General features: G+C 40.7%; 1 protein-coding gene across 3 annotated transcripts in view; it reads left to right on the forward strand.

Moving 5' to 3' along the window:
* The window catches only part of PTPRE (protein tyrosine phosphatase receptor type E), a 244,273-nt gene that overhangs the window by 94,625 nt on the left and 135,643 nt on the right, over positions 1-14,005 (forward strand). Inside the window, exon 1 of one of the 3 annotated variants that reach the window (XM_030570082.1) lies at positions 9,470-9,516. The exons of the other annotated variants lie outside the window; for them this stretch is intronic. The gene's annotated coding sequence lies outside the window, so the exon portion shown is untranslated. Of the gene's footprint in view, positions 1-9,469; positions 9,517-14,005 lie in introns of those variants that run through there. 3 annotated transcript variants of the gene reach the window in all.

The raw sequence follows: 14,005 nt of genomic DNA on the forward strand, positions 1-14,005 counted from the left end.
GATTTAAAATCTAATATTTTATTCTCAGCATGGTTCTGGTAATGTGGAATAATGACTTGTAACTATTATGATGGGGAGGAGTTTCAAATGAAGCATGGAGGTTGTAGGGATCTTTCTGTTGCTTTGTATCCTGTAAGATTTTAAATAGATCTTGCCAAGCTTAAGACACGTATGTGTCATATCCTTAAGGAAATGTTGATGGGGAGTTTTAAAGAAAGATCCATTCAATCTAGTTTCCTTTATTAATGAATGAAAAGAATAAATTTGTCCTGAAAATGTGTGGCCCCAAGATGAATACAAAGCTATAATTCAGTTTGATTTTTGTCCCCACCCTAAATGTGAAACAATTTGTGTAAAATCTAAAGCAGGGGTAAGCAAACTTTTTGGCCCAAGGGCCACATCTGGGTATGGAAATTGTATGCCGGGCCATGAATGCTGATGAAATTGGGAGTTGGGGTGCAGGAGGATGTGAGGGCTCTGGCTGGGGGCGTGGGCTCTGGGATGGGGCTGTGGATGAGGAGTTGGGGGGGGTGCAGGAGGGTGCTCCGGGCTGGGACCAAGGAGTTTGGAGGGTGGGAGGGGGATCAGGGCTGGGGCAGGGGGTTGGGGCACAGGAGGGGTTCAGGCTCCAGGCAGCGCTTACTTCAAGCAGCTCCCAGAAACAGTGGCATGTACCCCCTTCAGCTCCTATGTGAAGGTGCAGCCAGGTGGCTCTGCGCACTGCCCTGTGTGCAGGCACCGCCCCTGCAGCTCCCATTGGCTGCTGTTCCCTGGCTGCCCCTATGGGTAGGAGCCGGAGTGGAGACATGCTGCTGCTTCTGAGAGCCATGCGGAGTGGGGCAAGACCCCGACCCCACTCCACACCTAGAGTGCCGGAGTGGGGCAAGCCCCAAACCCCGCTTCCTGGCTGGAGCTCAAGGGCTGTAGTTTGCCAACCTCTGATCTAAAGGATTGGTCAGTTGCATAGACTGGTCTGGATTTCTTTAAGCTGGGCTCACTTGAACAAGATGCCTTTTGACTACAGCTAAATCAGGGGTGGGCAGATTACAACCTGTGGGCCACATCCAGCCCATCAGCCGTTTTAATCCAGCACTCAAGCTCCCACTGGGTAGCGGGGTCTGGGGCTTGCCCTGCCCCAGCGCTCCAGCTGGGGAGCAGGATTGAGGGCTTGCCCTGGTCCGCGTGACTGACTGAAGCAGCGGTAGGTCTCCCCTCTGGTTCCTACATGTAGGGACAGCTGGGGGCTCTGCATGCTTCCCCCACCCCAAGCGCTGCCCCTGCAGCTCCCATTGGCCAAGAAGCAGCAGCATGTCCCCACTCCGGCTCCTACCCATAGGGGCAGCCAGGGAACAGCAGCCAATGGGAGCTGCAAGGGCGGTGCCTGCACACAGGGCAGCGCACAGAGCCGCCCAGCCATGCCTCGATGTTGAAGCCAGAGGGGGTCATGCTGCTGCTTCTGAATGCTGCTTGAGGTAAGCACACCCAGAGCCTGCACCCCTGAACTCCCTCCTGAGCCCCAACCCTCCGCCCCAGCCCTGAGCCCCGTTCTGCAACCCAAACCCCTCATCCCCAGCCCCAACCCAGAGTCTGCACCCACCAGCCAGAATCCTCACTCCCCCCTCCATGGCCCAACCCCTGCCCCAGGCCTGATCCCCCTCCTGTCCTCGTAATCCCTTGGTCCCAGCCCGGAGCACCCTCCTGCACCCAAAACTCCTCATCCGCGGCTATACCCCAGAGCCCGCACCCCATGTAGAGCCCTCATCTCCCCCCCCCCCGCACTCCAGCTCCCTGCCCCAGCCCTGATCCCCCTCCTGCACCCGGAACTCCTCATTTCTGGCCCGCACCCCCTCCCACACCGCAACCCCAATTTCGTGAGCATTCATGGCCCGCCATACAATTTCCATACCCAGATGTGGGCCTCAGGCCAAAGAGTTTGCCTATCCCTGAGCTAAATGCAAGGTTATACATCTAGGAACAAAGAATGCAGGTTGAAGGAATAGGAAATCATGCTTATATTTATAATTGGGAAAAAAAACCTTGCATATAATGAAGGATTCATGTCAAAGCTCCTGATGAAGCTAAAAATAAATCTATTGATCTCTCGAAAATGAGATTTGCAACACTATTTAAATTTCCCAAATCCTCTGCTGGGTATCCCTCCAGCAACAAACCTAGAACTCTGGGGCAGGGTGGGGTATAACTGCATACAGGTGCACTATAACAGTGCACACTTATTTTTTCCTATTCCTTAGTAGCGTATTGATATTTACAAGTACTTTCATGGCCAGCAGGATTGCAAGCAGGGAAGAGGCAAAGAGATGGGAGGAAAGGTGACATGTATGTCTAATATAACAAATTTGGCACTTTTTACTCATGAGGGATTTCTGCATTAAAAAAATTAAATATTATGCACACAATATTTTAAAATTCTGCATATTTTGTCAAAATTACACAAAATAATCACATCATTTTTTTATTTACTGACAAGTATTTTGAAATAAATTACCAAAATAATTGAAAATGGTGTAATTATATTGTTGCTGTGTTTCTGTGTTATTTTGACAATTAAAATATGCAGAACTTTGCAAAATTAAATTTTTAAATAATTTTTTGGTGCAGAATTCCCTTAAGATTACCAGGGTTCTGTATGGCTCAATCTGGGTGCAGGCAACTCAGTGCTGGGGTCTGGATGCAGGGGCAGAAATCTGGATGCACAGGGTCTCAGTGCAGGGTTCTGGGTGCATGGGGAATGGGACTCTTCAGGGGAGTCCAGGTGAAGGTGGTTAGGGCTTATTTGGGGGGAGTAGGCTGGGGGAGTGGGGTTTGGTGGGTGGGGTCAGGGTGTAGCTGATTGGAGTTCAGTGGAGTGGGGGTCCAGGTGTGGGAGGCTTTTGATGCAGGCGGTGAGGCTCAGCGGGGTGGGGTTTTGAGGGTTTGGTGTGTTATGGGATTCTGGGTGTGGGGGAGGGGTCACTGTACAGGGAGCCGAGAAGGGAAGGGAAGAGAAGAGAAGAAACCACGAGAGGTTTTCGGGTTGTAAGGACCCTCACAAGAGATTGATTTAGAATGGCTGTTAAAGTGGGTCACTGAAAATCATCAGCAACAAGCCACCCTGCAGCAGCAGCTGCTGTAGCAGCTCGCTGCCCAGCAGCAACAGCAGCAGCAGATGAAAAGAGAATTAGCCATGTGCCAATAGGAGTAACAACAGAATGTTGTCTGTGCTCTGTGGGAGTCCTGGGAAAGTCATGGACCACGAGCAGAAAACCTGATCCAATATGTCCTCCAGTTACGTGAGTGACTTAAAAAGTTGTAGGCATTTGCCTGGAATAACCTATAGGGGGCCCAGTAACACTAGCGTATAACCGAGGAGCATGGTTATGAGTATTCAAGCCAGGGGATTGAGTTCCACTACTGTTGCAGACCACAGACTGTAAGTTATTTGCCTGATGGTAGGGCCATTCGTGGTGCTGTGATGCGTAAGTCTTGTCGATTACAAGGTACAACACCTGGAAAAGAGAGGGGACTCCCAAATCTACTTCATCAGTGACCCCTTTTGTATTGGTGACCCCTTTCATACAGCAAACCTATGAGTGCAACTTCCCCATATAAATTAAAAACACTTCTTTTATATTTAACGCTTATAAATCCTGGAGGCAAAGCGGTACTTGGGGGTGGAGTCTGACAGCTCGCGACCCCCCATGTAATAACCTTGTGATTTCTTGAGGGATTATGACCCCCAGTTTGAGAACGCATGTATTACATTAAGTTGGTAAAGGCCTAGCGGGACAGGGAAGCCTTCCTTATCACTCCCCTTGCCACCGACTCTGAACTAGGACCTGAAATTCTGATGACACAGATGGATAACACTGCCAATTTGGGGGATATACTAGGGGTTTAACAGAAGGCCCAGATGGAGCAGCTAATACAAATGTTCTCTCAGGCATTCTCCACCTTTCCTGGGTGTATGCATTTAACACACCATCACATTGAGACCAACCATGGGCAGAAGGTGAGAGGCCCCTGCCCAAGAAGATGTGGGACACTGTTAAGACAAAGCTCCAAGCAGGGTGTAGTGGAGGAGTTCTGCAGTGAATTGCAGAGCTCCATAATTCTCGCCCTGACGCACAATGGCACAATGATGTTTTGCTTTGACTTCGGCATGGTTACTGTGATCTCCAAGTTTGATATGTACGCTATGTACCCACAGCTGAGACTCCTTTACCATTTCCAACCAAACCAAAGAGAGAGGAGGGGGGATTGGTTTAAAAAAAATACACTTCCTTCTCCAACAGCGGTAAACGAACAAGCTGGGGTAAGAATTTACTGCAGTGGCATGTATGGGAAGGAACATCACAGAAGTGTGTGGGTTTTTTCTTCTTCTTTCCATTTATCAGCTGTTTGTTGGTATTCATATCAGAAGGTAGCACTAGGAGCCCAGAAGTATGTGTTTCCCTGGGGCTCAGTGATGGGTTAATCTGGTCCTGATTGGACAAATGATTCAATATACTTACTTGGGGAATTTAGACAATCTTTATCTCGTTCTCATCTAGTGTTTGAAAGACGAAAAAATTATTTTCTAATGTACTAGGTGAAAATGCTTCTCTTTCTGAAACCAGGCAATTGCAAAGTTGTTGATATGGCTTAGAGAGTGTGAATTATATTGACACATGGTTTGTGGTGGGTGGAGGTTTTGACTGAAAACCTCAACACAAGCAGACTGATTTCTGCTGATGGCCCAAGGCACCCAGAGACTGCACTATGCAGAGAGCCCTGGAATCTATCTATCTATCTATCTATCTATATAATAATATATAACAAATAGAAGAACGGTAAACTTGATAGTAATGAATATAAACAAAAAGTTATGAATTGTAGAAAATAGAAAAAGGAAGCAAAGAGACATAAGGAGAAATCTATGGCCAGTAGAATTAGGGACAATAAGAAGGAATGTTTTTTAAATATGTTAGGAACAGAAAGAATCCTGACAAAGATATCGGTCCATTACTAAATGGAAGTAGTAACATTATCAATAATAATGCAGAAGAGGCAAAAATGTTCAATAAATATTTCTGTTCCATAGTTTTGGGGAAAACAGATGATATAGTATCATATGGTGATAACACTCCTTCCATTCCACTAGTATCTTTGGAGGATGTTAAACAGATGCTATTAAAGTAAGACACTTTGAAATCAGGAGGTCTAGATAACTCTAATCCAAGAGTTTTAAAAGAACTGGCTGAGAAACTCACTGGACTCTTATGCTGATTTTCAATAAGTCTTCGAGCACTGGGGAAGTTTGAGAAGACTTAAATATTGTTACAACATTAGTTTTCTTTCAAACAGATAAACAGGATGTCCTGGGTAGTTATAGGCCTGTCAGCTTGACGTTGATCCTGGGCAAAATAATGGAATTGCTGATATGGGACTTGATTAATAAAAAAACTAAAGGAAAGTAATGTAGCTAATGCAAGTCAACATGGGTTTATGGAATATAGAGCCTGTCAACCTAACATCATATCATTTTTGATGAGATTACAATTTTTGTTGATAAAGGTTTTAGTGTTGACTTAATATATGTAAACTACTGTAAGTCATTTGACCCAGTACTGCATAATGTGATTAAAAAACTAAAACAATATAAAATTAACACAGAACACATTAAATGGGCTAAAAACTGGTTAACTGATTGATCTCAAAATATAATTGTGAATGGGGAGTCAACATGACGCAGGTGTTTCTCCAGTGGAGTCCCACAGTGATCAGTTCTAGGTCCTACACTATTGAACATTTTTATCAGTGACCTGGAAGAAAATATAAAAGCATCACTGATGAAGTTTGCAAATGACACAGAAACTGGGGAAGTGGTAGGTTATGAAAAGGACAGGTCACTGGTTCAGAGTGATCTGTATATCACTTGGTAAACTGGACACAAGCAAACAATATACATTTTAATATAGCTGTATGTAAGTGTATACACCTGGGAACAAAGAATGTAGGCCATACTTACACCATAGGATACCCTTTACTGGGAAGCAGTGACTTTGAAAAAGATTCAGGGTTCCTGTTGAATAATCAGATGAACATGAGCTCCCAATATGATGCTGTGGCCAAAAGAGCTAATGCAATCCTGGGATGCATAAATAGAGGGTTCTTAAATAAGAACAGAGAGATTATTTTACCTCTGTAGTTGGCACTGGTGTGACTACTGCTGCAACGTTATATCCAGATTTGGGGCCCAATTTAGGAAGGATGTTGATAAATAAGGATTGAGAGAAGAGCCATGAGAATGACTAAAGGATTAGAAAGGTAATATCTTTTATTGGACCTTCTGTTTGTCTTCAGTTAAGTTTACACACAACTCTTCTTCAGGTCTGAGAAACTAACTGATAAGAGTCCCTGCTAAATACAAGATGGAACAGATGTGTTAACTACTTACGTTAAACAATAAGTCCCTTGAAATATGTCACCATCCGCTGTGATCACAGAGGTGATTTATGTCCAGAGGATTTATGTCCAGAGGATTTGAGAAGGGGTTAATGCAAAGGCACAGTAGTGTCTTCCCACAGTCTGAGGAAAGAATTTGCTTCCTGGAACTTGAAGAAAGTTATTTTGATGAAGATCTGAAAATGTTGCTGCATCTGTGATTTAAAAGATGCAGTTTACTTTTCCCATCAGATATTCCCACTCAGAAGTGTACAGACTTGTCAATAGATCAGACTAATATCCACTCATTTCTCTTCCATCTTGCATTCCTTTAGAAGTGAAGAGAAATATAGAAGTTAGATTTTTAAAGGCTGTTCATTCTTTGGATGTCTGTGTTGGGCATGTTTTAGCAAAGGACTTTGTAACTCAGTTCAGTTGAATTTAGAAGCTTGAGTGTGCAGTCCTACTTGCAGCCTGTAACTAACTGTGTGGACCCCATAGCTAAAAGCATTTAAAAAGAGAATACTAAGCGTATGGCTACACTTGAAATTTCAAAGCGCTGCTGCTGGGGCAGCGCTTTGAAGTGTGAGTGTGGTCAGAGCGCCAGCGCTGGGAGAGAGCTCTACCAGCGCTGCACGTAAACCACATCCCTTATGGGTATAGCTTGCAGTGCTGGGAGCCGCGCTCCCAGCGCTGCAGCACTGATTACACTGAGGCTTTACAGCGCTGTATCTTGCAGCGCTCAGGGGGGTGTTTTTCACACCCCTGAGCGCGAAAGTAGCCAAGCCCTGAATGAGTTTTAACACAGCAGACCCAATGTTTTTCTCCTCCCTTCTCCTCCACAAACTCTACAATAGTGACTGCTAAAATAAATAGACAACATACTCAAATAGGACATATCTGTGTATTTGGTTGTGTTATATCTAGGATACATGGTTCCGCAAAGAGGAGCCTTGTTAGAAAGCAGTTTGGGGCAAGCTGCTGCCTTGCCTTGCTGATTTGAAATTGAAAGGTGGAAGAATCTAATTTAGTGTCACTGTTCAACTGGGATGCCCTTGCAAAGCTCTGTAGCTATAGTTTTTAATATACCAAATAGCAATAGTGGAGATACATTTCTAATTAATGTTGGTCATAAGGTCAGAGAGGTGGTTAAATTGTCTTGTGTTTAGAATTATAGCCTCTGGCATTTAATATGTCTAATTTAAGGACTATTGTATTAGTATACTGTAATGTTAAGCTCAACGATGCGGCAGAATTGTGTGGTTCACTAATGAAGTTTTACATTATAGTCGTGTATACAATTTGTTCAGAAAGCTGTACTATGTGAAACAAATGGGTTGATTTAAGTTTTTCATATGACTGCAATGGGAAGCAGCAGAGCAGGCACAGCAGCTATACTGCAGCATCACCATGGCAACCTTTGGAAATAATGGCATCCTTTGGGAATACTAGAGATCTCAGATTCTGTTGCAGCCAAGTATTATTATTAGTCTGTGATTGTAGCACTCTTAGATTATTGTTTCAAAATTCCTCATCAGTAAAAATGAATTGAAGCTGCTACTTTTCTAACGCCTCTGGGAAGGTACTTACAAGCAACTAATACTGTGCTGTAGGTCAGTTAAAAATAAATTTTAAAAATTGCAGAAATAAATGAGAAATATAGGGTGAACTACATTCACAGAGCTATTAGATGCGAGGCTGAAAACTGAATAACAGATTGTGCTATGGGTCCTGAATCCTTCTAGTAGTCTCATTGAAATTAATGGATGTATTTGTGTGAGTAAGGTCTACTCTTTGTGTGTGAAGGCTTACAGGATCAAGGCCGTAGATAGAAAATATCTTGAATAATGACAAGAGAAACTACTGTGCTGTTGTTCTCTGGCTTTGCTCTTTAGAGGAAGATGTATTCCTTAGTGAATGAAAAAATAATAATGCTTACTCTCCCCACTAAAAAAAATCTGTACCTAATTAAAAATATGAAAGTAGGATTTGTATTTTGTGTATTTAAATATTGGAAAATTTAGCCACACTATTATTTTTTATTTCGAGCTCTTTTTGCTAGTTTGCTGGTTTTCAGTTTACTCTATATGCATCTTTATATTCAAAAAAGTGAATGTGGTGGTTTTTGTCATTTACTTAGGTAACTGATTTACTTTGTCTTTTTTCAAACTATTCACTATAAAATTAAAAAAAGTTTTAAATGCATTTAGGTAATTACAAGAGATGTGCTAAGTGAAGCAATGCCTACTTTTGCATAGATGTATTATTTGATGCCTTACTTTGTGGTGTTAAGAAATTACACGATATTTCTGAAAACGGTAACACACTTAATAGCCCAAGTGTGCTTTAAAGTAATAGTTCTATTTTATATGTTCCTGCTGGTTTAAAATAATGTAAAGAAATGTGAATGTTCAAAAGCAATCTTCACATTAATTGAAAAGGAAACTAGCCTGGCAAAAAGATAACTGTTTAAAAGTATGGGGTGTGGGAACTAAGTTTATGCGCTTAGAGGAATAGTGCCACTTTTATATTGTGTCATTCATTTATCACCTTGCTTCAAGCTGCTTCAGTTTACTGATTTGTGCATTTGAATCTCAGGAGGTTGAGAGTAATTCCTAGTAATTCCAGTACTGCTCCCCTAAGATTCTTTTTGCAAGCCTGTATTATACTGAAGGGTTTTGATTACACAGCTGAGATTGCATACTGTGTCTGCAAGCAACAAGGTTGTATTGATATAACTAGCTACATTAATTTCTACACTGCATTTATTATTGACCGCATTTCTTCTTTACTTTGTTTAATCACAGTTAATGATAGGTCTTTTTTTTTAAGTTAGCTCAATCGAAGATTAAGAGATTCTTTCACTTTATTTCCTGCTGCTGAATTTTATCTATTAAACTTTGCTTACTGTTGAGAGAGGGAGGGAAGGCATGAGAGCCAACAGCCAGAGAATGAAAACTGTGAAGGAGATACATCTGTATATAATATTTTGAACACACATCAATAGACTGGTCAGATGCTTTAAGATTTTATGCTGTGCTTATGGATTTGAATGAATTGATCATCTAAATACTTATCAGCCTATATTTCCATGTGAGTATCTTTACAGATAAAGATTTAAAATATTCAAGTGATAAAGGGTTGCAGTTACATTCCATCTGTTAAAGTAATGTTTATACTAGGGAATGAATGTATCCTACAGCAATGATTTAATAATGTGCTGGTTATTTTACTGTTCAGTTTTTCAGATAATTAGCATAGTGTGTATTTTAAACTATTGTTTGGTATTGCACCAATTTTTCCTGGCTCTCGTTTCATCTTTTATTGTTATTTATTTGGCTTTTGTGCCACACTTACATTAGTGTTTGGCATGTATATATTAATGGATTTACGTACAACATACTTTCATTTTATTTTATGATACTCTGTATTTTTCACACATTGAAGGATTTATTTTGTAAAATGCTAGGCTATATTTCAGCTGGTTTGAACAGTTTTGTTGTTATAAATTAAAAGAAGCATTTCAGTGAGACATCTGATTTATGAAAGCTGACGTAGCCATTGAATTGGAATTTGATAGCACAATATTAAGGTTGAAATGAGAAGGGATACTAGAGTTTTTTCTCCTTGTTTCATTAAAGGTTGTTACTGTGAACTCCTATCTGGGCAATATATTTATAGTTTCATTAAAGTAAATATCATGATTTTTTTTTTAATATCAAGATACTTGGTATTTGATGAACCCTTGAAACTTGCATCCATTTAGTAGAAAGACTGTCAGATACATCTGTATTTCCAGAAATGTACTGTAAGAGTATCATTAAACGTTGTCTGAGCAGATAATGCCATTACTGACCTAATGAATAGAAATGTATATTTGTTTGTTTTTAATTTTTACGATATATTTAGCTAGCAAGTATTTGAGATCTTTATTAAATAAACCACTAATGTTGTAATTGGCATATACATGTATGTATAATATAGCGAATTTCCCCAGAGCAGCATACAATCTGGAAAAGTTGTTTATTATATACTATTATATAACATGATATTGATTCAAATGTAGCTTTTCTTCCATAAGAAATGTATAACAGATTTTTACGTTGAGCTTGAAATTGTCTATCCTAAGATTATTTATAAAGAAAGTACATATTCAGCAGTATACAGGAGATATAGATCTGGGTTAGGGTTTTGGTGACAAAACTACTGTCTGTGACTAACTTCATTTGAACTTAGGCTGAAACATTTCATGTTCCCACATTTCTTTTCATTTCCTCCATTTTTTTTCATCAAAAGTTTTAAGGATATTAATGGAAACTGTAAGATAAAGCAGGGAGTTCTCAAGTTTTCTCTGCGGGAGCCCATGTTTAGCCACTCAACAGCTCTCTTTTTAAATGCACTCCAGAATCCTCTGTGCTCTTCAGAGGAGATGCAACCACAATTGCTACAGTTGGCGCAAGCAGGAATAGTACCTTTGATGCTGCAGGCTGTCCAGTTACATGTGCACGACTCATTCTATTTCTGCAAAATCGGAGAAAGGATTTTGAGCTAAGCTCATCATCCCCTTAACGAATAACTGCTGATAGGCACCTTTGGTGTTGAAACCCACAAACTGAGAACAACTGTGATTAAACTATTCAACTACTACTGTGGAATAGAGCTATCCTAGTTAGTCCAACCTGGATTTTCTATTAATCAAGGATATTGTCACTTCCCCATGATAGAAAAAAGGTGAAATCCTAAAACTGCACCCACCCTTTTATACTGAGTTTTCCCCATACGTTTGCTTATTCCTGCTATGACTCTATACTGGTTCTGATAGTAACACTTGTCCTATGCTAGAAGAGTAAGGGGGTCCCATCTGACTGCAGTACCGTTTTTGTTGGACAAGCAAAATCATTGCTGTGCTCATATCATAAAATGTCTCCAAATGCAGACAGTTTCATGAATGGGAAAGATTGCTACTGTATATATCCAATATCCTTCAATCTTGGAAAGATGAAGTACATTGTGGGAGAGAATTACAAGTAAAGATTAAGCGATTAATTCTCTCATAGAAAGGTACTGTACTGGAACAGCATTAATGGTACATGCTCTCAAAAAGACAGTCATAAACTACAGGAAAGTGTATAAAGAGTTTTGAAGGTGAAATTAGAAGAGCAGTGGATCTGTGGCCGAGGGGAAGAGAGAGGGAGCTCTGGATGGGATAGGGAAGGAAGCAGAATGACTGGCACGTGGCTGTCATAGGGATCAGAAGAGTGAAGTGGCATGAGCCTGTGAACAGTTTTAATAGACTGTAAGATTAAAAAGAACCTTGTGAAGAAGATGAAGGGAGGGATCTTGCGAGCTATAGTCATATAATGTTAATGATGGACTTTACACTACCTTTTTGTTCTTTTATATTACTGCTTTATCTTTAAATCCTTCCAAATGTCTTGACAGAAAATAAAGCTCAAGTCTTGCTGAACACAAGCCATACTTAGGGAGACATGTTCTTTTTAATTGGCCATTTAGACACTCATCGTGAGACAAACATCTGTGGTTTAAAATGAAAACAATAAACCCTCAAACAATATATCTTACAAATAACTAAGAGAGAGAGAGAACAGTGTTGCTGTAGATTGAGCAGAGAATGTAAATGAAATGGGAAAGTAAAGTACAGACCAGTTTAAATAACTCTTGCAATATTTTGTAGAAATTAAAAATATACTTTAGATTTGTAAAAGAGAGAGAGATTTCCATTAATTCTTTTAGTGTAACACATGAGCAGACGTTAGAAGTCTGGGATTTTGTCTGTTTTGGAATTAGGTATGAAGAAATAATGCTAAAACTTTTTAGTGCAAATGTTGCATTATTAACTGAAATAGTTATAATTTACATTCCAAACTTCTTATGTAATGTAGAGAGACAAGGTGGGCGAGATAATATCTTTTATTGGATCAGCTTCTGTTCGTGGAAGAGGAAAGCTTCACAGAGCTCTTCTTTAGGTCTTTCGAGCTGTGTGAAGTTCAGAAGTTGGTCCAATAAAAGATATTACCTCACCCACCTTGTGTCTCTCTCGTATCTTGGGACCAACCCAGCTACAACAGCAGTGCAAATGACAGAGTTTAGCACAATAGGATGCAACTGGTAATGGCTAGTGGTGTTTAATTTAGGGACGCTTGAGAATGTAGCCCTTTTTAGATATATTTTTAAACAAGGCAGAGCTTTTGTTGGGACTGTTCAATTTATAACTGGTGTGTCAATACTTTCAGCAGTTTGGTTTTTCAGCCCTGGTACCTTCCAGGAAGTCGAGAGGAAGGATGGTCTTGTTGGGATTCTGGACTAGCGACTCAAATCTGGGTTCAGTTCCTGGCTCTGCCATGGACTTCCTGAGTTACCTTGGACTCCTCAGTCACTTAAGGGCAGATTTTAAAAGGCGTTATTGGTGCCTAAAGAAGGTGTCTTAGGGAGTTTAAGTGCCTAGGTGCTTTTGAAAATCCCACTAAGCACCTATCTGCCTTTAGACACCTCAAATGCATTTAAAAATCTGGCCCTTAATGTCACTGTGCCTTAGTTCCCCATCTGTAAAGTGGGGATTATAATTCCTCTCTCCCACTCTTTGTTGGCCTTGTCTATTTAGATTTTTGTAGGGGGTTGTTTGTTGCAATATGTTTGCGTAGTGCCTAGCACAATGGAGCCTTTATCTCAGCTGGGGCTGGCATATGCTACCATAATACAAACAATTTATAAATTTGTAAGTATAAATGCTCATTTCCAGAAGTGAGTATTGAGCACTGGGCTTTACTGTAAGGCTGTCAGCTCTGTCTTCAAAAGAACTAACATGTTCAGAAACTATCTGAATCCAATTCACCTATGACATGCTTTTACCAAACATTGATAATCAGGATATTTTCTTCATGACTTATCTGTGAATGTATGTAAACTATACTGTGTGAGGATTTAAGTATCTGTCTACCCCAAATAGTTATGAAGAAAATATCCTGGTTTTTAATTCTTTGCAAAAACATGTTCAAGTGTCCTTATATTCAGATCACTTTTCTGGGAAGTCTGACCAAATAGACTTGGTCCACTAGTATAGTCTACAGATTGATCTATGATCATTACCAAAGAGATTTCATTTCCACACCATGGCTAAGTGTTACTTTCAGACTGTTTCATTTGCAGATAAAGATCAACTTTCCTTCCACTGAGCTTTGCTTTTAGGTAGTTTTTGAAAATGCACTTTCAAAAATAGGATTGTGAATAATTCTTCGAGCTTTTGGAAAGTTCTTGTTGTAATGTCAGAACTACTGGCCTGTGCAAGGTTGCAGTCTGTATGACCCACTGTCTGACTAGATCTACTGGCCACTGCAGAGAAGTTACATTGCCTTGCTGTCACACTGTCCCCTTTAATAGGCTAGCTCTGCTTCCAAGTGTTAATATAGAACTGTAGCTCTGCTCCCTGGCCATGTTGTGGCAGCCCCAGTATAGGACTTCAAGGGGACAGAAAAAACGAGGAGCCTTGTGGCACCTTAGACACTAACACATTTATTTGGGCATAAACTTTCATGGGCTGGAACCCACTTCATCAGATGCATGA

This window comes from Gopherus evgoodei, chromosome 7, assembly GCF_007399415.2.
Source record: "Gopherus evgoodei ecotype Sinaloan lineage chromosome 7, rGopEvg1_v1.p, whole genome shotgun sequence".
Classification (NCBI taxonomy): Eukaryota; Metazoa; Chordata; order Testudines; family Testudinidae; genus Gopherus; species Gopherus evgoodei.